This window comes from Bidens hawaiensis, unplaced genomic scaffold (assembly GCF_021521415.1).
Source record: "Bidens hawaiensis isolate Kalapana, Puna unplaced genomic scaffold, B.hawaiensis_p1.1 tig00007641_1, whole genome shotgun sequence".
Lineage (NCBI taxonomy): Eukaryota > Viridiplantae > Streptophyta > Magnoliopsida > Asterales > Asteraceae > Bidens > Bidens hawaiensis.
Window position 1 is genome coordinate 874,980 of NW_027491532.1, and position 6,898 is coordinate 881,877.

Genomic DNA, 6,898 nt, shown 5'->3' on the forward strand with positions numbered 1-6,898 from the left:
TTCTTACAAGCTAGTTTTATAATTTTGAATTTTTAACTTGGAAAAGAAAACTATACTAAATTCATTAAGGCAACTACACTAAATTAAAATTATAAATCTATAAAAGACTAAAATAACATTTGTAACGATAAAGAAATTTCAGAGAATATTAGCATTGACCAGTTGTACACTCTAGACAAATACCACATCGGTCGTGGACAGGAGAGATCCTTGGTTCATAAGTAATGGTCTGCCTCTTAAAATCATAACAAGTTTTAGGCTTAATGCCAGTGGACTAGAAGAGAGCTCCACATTTAAGCTTACTTAGGTGGAAGTAGTACTAGGATAGGTGGCCTCTTGGGAGTTCTCTACCCGGGCAACTAAAAAAATTCCGTGAGTCCCTGGATGGGCAATCCATCAAGGGAAAAGCGGACAATATTGGTGATACGAGAGGCGGGATGTTACAAATGGTATCAGAACCACTCTTGATCAGTTCGGGGCGGTGGGGCAAACATCATCAGGTGGATGAGTCCCTAAGGAGGTGGGGGTGATTTTAATGATACAGAAATTTCTAAAAAGATTAATATGTACCAATTGTACACCTTATGAAAATACCGCATCGGATGTTACCAGAAGAGATCATTGGTTCATAAGTAATATCATCGCTTCTAAAATTACCAACGCATTCTAGGATTAAAGCTAGAGGGCGAGAGGAGAGCTCCATAGTTAAGCGTGCTAAGGTAGAAGTAGTACTGAGGTGGTTGACCTCCGAGGAAGTCTCTACCGAGGTAACCAAAAACCAAGTCGTGAGTTCTTGGATGTGCCATCCATCGGCAGCAAAAGCAAACAATATTGGTGATACGAGTGGCGGGATGTAACAATATCGCCACATGTATAGCTTAGGATAAAAGCGACACGAATTTGGTTGGTATCGGCTAGGTTCCCTGGGGTACCGAAACAATACCCAAAGTATAATTTCGTCAAGTTAACTTGTTTTAAAAAATAAAACGACGTTTATTAGGTCGGTAAAACACGTATAGTGTAAATTTTAAATCCAATTTAACCCAACCAAAAAAATAAAAACGGCTGATTAAAAATCCAACAGAAACAAAAATATAAAACATGGGATGACAACTGAATTCATAATCGGAGAAATTCATATCACCACTCCACGATCGTTTGCTGCTACAATAACCTTGCTTTGTTTACTGTTTTAACAATTATCGTCAATTTTGAAAAAAAAAAATACATATAAGGGCCCATTTTATGTGTTTGCTTGGAGATGGCCCTTTTCCTTATTTATGCATATAGATTATTGAAATTGTGACTGAAAAATGGATTGAAACACAACCTCCTGATCATTCTATTGTGAAATAATTTCATATGTATGTTTTATTATGCATGCTCTAAATAGAATTTGAATAAAATTATTAGTTTTATAAAGCTTTAAAACTATTTTTTCAATAATTTTACAATAAAGGAAAGTAAGAATATATGTTGTCGTTGAAGCCGGATTCTTAATATTGTGTCATGTAGTGCTGACTGGACACTCGTTGAAGCCATTGTTAAAGCCAACTGAGCCTGTTCTGGTTCAGGCGAACGGTGGCTTCAGCGAATTTTCTTATTTATTTATTTAATTTTTTCTTCTAAATTTTGAAACTAACTAATATTACATTAGAATAAAAATATTAAAAGTATCAAATAATACTAGTCTAGCACAAGATCATCGGGACGTCTAGCCCATAAATGCTCGGCCAACTCATGACGAAGGTTTCCATGGACCTCGCGGTTCTTAATATATACGATGTTTTGGTGTTTTTCATCCTCGATGATTGCGATTCGGGTCGTGAGACGTCACCTTTGTAGTTTTGACAAATAACCATACATTGGTACTCAAGAACCATGTTATGATGAATTATGCAAGTGTAGACGGCATCCCTTATTTACTCCTTTGACCTCGAAATCAAATTAAATTTTTTCTCGGTGTTCTTGTTTTGAGTCATGGAACCGATTTAGCTGCATTTTCATTATGAACATATTCCATATTAATTAGGGACAGCGGCTTATAGTTTAGAACTAAAACGATTCATGGATGGTTCAACTGCTTCTGTTTTGATTATTTAGATAATTAATTTTCTCTACAGTACTATCACAGGTTATTTTGTGACCGGACACAGCCCAACCTTAAACTTTTCGAAATGAAGCTAATAAACATATAGGCAAATTTCTCGCAGTTTTTCCACAAATTTTCTTCTTTGCATTCGGTTTGAGGTAGTGTTTGCCGGGTATTCCTATGATAAAATTTTAATGGAATTGAAAGCCCATGATACGAAATTTTTAACAGATTTTATCCATGTCAACGTGAAATGATTTAATCATTTGACTTATTTGTTTGTTACTGTGTCATAACAAGTGAAAATAATATAAAAGTCTAGCATCTATTACGAAACTTAAAAGTAATATTGGAATAAGTGTGTAGAGAAAACCAACAGATGCAAATATCATATATTGTTTTATGTTGGCTCTAAGAAACGGAGTCAATCGTAATAATCATCAAGTGTACTTAAACCGAAAAGATTCAGCACTGTTTGAACTAGCATTAGTTCAAAGACGAAGCATTAGAGTAATGGAATACTCTAGTTAGGTCAAAGGGCAGAGAAACACTATACCAGATGAGGTGGGAAGTATTCAAGGATCTGGTTCTACAAAAATTCTACCCAATGCATAAAATTGATCTAATCCTAACCAAGTTCCTAAGCCACAAGGTGGTTAGAAATAATATGAAGGAATACAATACTAAATTTTAAGAGTATTGTAGGTTGGTGCCACAACTGGTGACACCCGAATCAAGCAAAGTAACTTGCTACATCTAGGGTTACCAAGGGAAAACCGAGACATAGTTAGGTCTCGTGTACCTCAAACCGCCGATTCAGCAACAGAATTGGATGGTTATCTAATGAATGGTCTCATCCGTAATAAGAAGAAGAAAGGAAGGGAGAGACAATAAATGAGAAGAAAGGATACCCGCTTAAAGGGTAAACAAATTGAGATGAAAAAGAAGGGATTTACTTCTTCATTTCCTAAGTGCAAGACATGCAAGAGGCGCCATTTGGGTCGGTGCCGATTTGAAACGTCTACATCAGCAATTTGTGACTGCTGCAAGAGGCCATACATGTTGCAGCAGATTGCTGGAAAAAGACAATGACTTGCTTCTTGCTTCAATTGCTGGAAAAAGACATCTTAGCTTTGAATACCCAAAGAAAAATACGGTTGGTGGAGGTGTTGAAGGTAGCAGCACCAAGAATGACAACAAGAAGGGTAATGTCTGAGTTTTCTTGCTAGACACTAAGAAGGTTGCAGACATACCGAACGCCATAATCATTACTTTCTTAGTTAATAGCGTTTTTATGCTAGGGTCTTATTTGATTCATGTGCCAATCAAAGTTTTATATATTATAATTTCTGTAATCTACTAAATGAGCCCTTAAGAAAACTAAATGAACCCTTAAACGTAGAAATCACTAACAATGATCTAGTTAAAATATGGAAGTACTCGAAAAAGGTAAAATCTTGTTAGTAGGATATGTTATACCATTTCAATTGCTATCCATGACATTAGCTTGATTCGATATAGTCCTATGTATGTGCTAGTTATTTGATAACCATACTCATATCATTTGCAACAAGAAAGCAATAGAAATTCAGGCCCCAGACAGAAGAACAATTCAAATTACTGGAGATAAAGATGCTGGACAAGTTAGCATAATCACTACAATTAAAGCTAACAAATGTCGAAGCCAAGGTTGTTTAGAATTTATGGCATATGTTACTAACGAATACAAAAAGAAGTAAATCAAGGATATGCAAGTGGTAGTAGAATTTCCTGATGGATTTCCAGATGAGCTACCAGGAACACCACTGATAGTTGGGTATTGTGTATATATATATTAGTGTGTTAATTATGTATTTTTGTTTAGTATTTCGTTAGAAGTTTGGTACTTCATACATGCTTTTGTATTTCAGGTCATTGATCATTAAAGATACTAAATTGGAGACTTGTACGAACATGGAATGATATCTCGGGACGACCGGAGCATAACTTGAAGTTTTGGGAAGTGTTAGAAGGATTCGGGAAGAGTTTGGATGAGAAACCTAAAGCCGATGCGAAAACTGAACAAGATGGGTTGACAAAGCATATCCTGGGCTAGAAAATGAGTTACGGAACCCATAATATATGAATTTGGGGTTTCTCAACAAGTGGAATCCAAAAATGAGGTTATCTTCCGTCGCACTACACAATGGGATGGGCATATGACCATCGCGCTATGCGATGGTCCCCACAGTCGGGAAAGTTAGAGTTTTTGGATATATTATGTTTTTGACGACCCTAGACGCCCTCATTCACTACCATCACTTCCAATCATCTCAAGGCCTTATATATATTCCATAACATCATAATCGAAGACTGAGAGATGCCGAGACGCGCTAGACCTTCGAGTCATACCCGAGATGTATAGTTTGTAATCTTTGAGTTTATTTCTCATGTACTAGAACAACTAATTTTAATTATCTTGATGTTAATATATGAGTATTGATGTTTAGTATGTCCGTGCATTCAGTCGGTTTAGGTTTTTGTCGATCAGAACGATTAGTTTGTCGGTTGCTATAATAATTGCTCGTAGGATTGTTTTGACCAGTTATTTGTGAGAAAGGATACGTTTGCCCTTAGTTGAGTCACACTGGCAGGGACCGTCTGATAACCAGTGCTGTGTGTTAGCGATCGTGGATGCCTAAGGTTTAACCGGTTAGTCAGTCTGTAGTTGACACAAGATAGTTAATTTGTTAAGTTACATGAGATTGCTGTTATTTTGCTTACTTGAATTCCCGGGTGTGATTTGCTTGTTTTATTGATTGAATCTTTGTTTACTTATTTGTTTATTATAAAACTCAAATCATTTGCTAGTGTGATCAGTTTCACTGCACACTGACCACATACTCCTCGTGGTTCGACACCCTACTTACCCTAGCTTGCTTAGGTGATTAGGACACTGATTTAATAGTTTTTGACTAGATAGCGACAATCTAGAATCAAAATGGCGCTGTTTCCGGGGAGTTAGTGCGCTTATTGTTTTTGTGATTAATTGATTTCTTTGGTTAATTTAGTTTAATTTGGTTGTTATTTTTAATTTTAGTTTAGTTTATTTTGTTTTCCCATTTTACTCTGTGTGTGTTATTTGTGCAGGTAGCAGGTTTATGCACACCCGCCATTTAGGAAGAAATTCCCCACTGATTTACGAGCCAGAGATTGAATGTGTAGCTCGGCAGAACCGAGCTCAGATCAGAAATTCGGAAATGGAAGGTCAGAATCAGAATCAAAACCAAAACCCACCACCCGAGAACAATGTTTTTCAACCCGAACAGAATCCACCAAGTAACCAAAATCCACCAAAAAATGACCAATTACCACCGATAAACACCAATCCACAACCACAAAATTCAGCCCAACAATCCAGAAACCGAAACCTTGACAGACCCGGGCCATCAGCCCCGTACAATACCCCTCTTCACCGATAACCGATTATCCAGGATTTTGATCATGTCAGTATTCATACTGAAGACGAAGAAGAGGGAGATGAGGAGGAATGAGAACCGAGGAATGATGGTAGTAACAGGGTTGACTTGAGGGTTAGAAGGAATGACGGGTTTGAATCGAGAAACGCAGATGAGGAAGTTGAGGAAACTGTTCGGGTGAGAGGTGACAGGTGGAGGAATAGAAACCGAGACAGAGATGGTGTTGGAAGATATCGGGAGGAACGAAGACGGTCGATTCAGGTTAATCGGGGAGGTTTTGAAGAACCAAGGGCCAGACGAAGAAATTATGGGCCTCCGGTTCAGGGTGTAAACAGTCGGTTCAGACCGGCTATTTCAGATGGTGCCTCATTGATTGTCCCACAGGTTCACGTGGAGGGACAACTGACATTCAAATCCCATCCGTCCTACATTAACATAGTTCCTCATTTTCACGGACTGGGATCTGAACACCCGTATTCACACTTGTCAGATTTCGCAGCTATTTGTGGGTCTATCGGTGACGGTACATACGATCAGGATGAGGTTCGGTTGTGGTTTTTCCGGTTTTCATTAAAAGACAAAGCCAAACACTGGTTCAACTCGCTACCGATGCACTGTATTGAGAATTGGGGCGAGATACAACAGGTTTTCCTTAACGAGTATTATTCACAGTCTTAAACCAGCGAAGTCCGGATTGAGATTAGGCATTTTTCACAGTTACCGGGTGAGTTGTTTCATGAGGCCTTTACTCGTTATAAGGAAATGGTTAGGAAGTGCCCTCACCTCACCATCAGATTGAGTTGTGGGAATTGGTTAAGTGTTTCATTGATGGGTTGACTTATGAGGATAGAAAGCACTTGAAGGCTTCGTGTAACGGGAAGTTGTTGAATCAGCCTGAGGAGGATGATTGGGATTTTTTGCAGTTTATGTGTGAAGATTCCAAGTCAGAAGCAGCGGCAGAACGAAGACGAAAACACGGGGTTACCAGATCAGTTAAATTAGCCTCTAGTGAGTCAGAAAGAATTGCAGAGTTGGAAAGAGAACTTGCGGGTTATAGACGAGAGAAAAAGAAAGAGGTTGGTAAGTGTAACATTCGTCACTTTTCAAACCCGAAAAGCCGAACCATTTTAAATTTTTGGTTTTGATTATAAATATATATATATATATATATATATATCAAGCTTCGTTTAATGTACTTTATATTCGTCAATGTTTATTATTTGTAATTTTGTTGATTTAATCGATTTGCAAACTATCGTGTATAATATGAAAATAACCCAAACATATTAACTTTTAACAAGTTTTTATAACATTTGAAAGAACAAGGTCTAATGTGATATTTATTCAT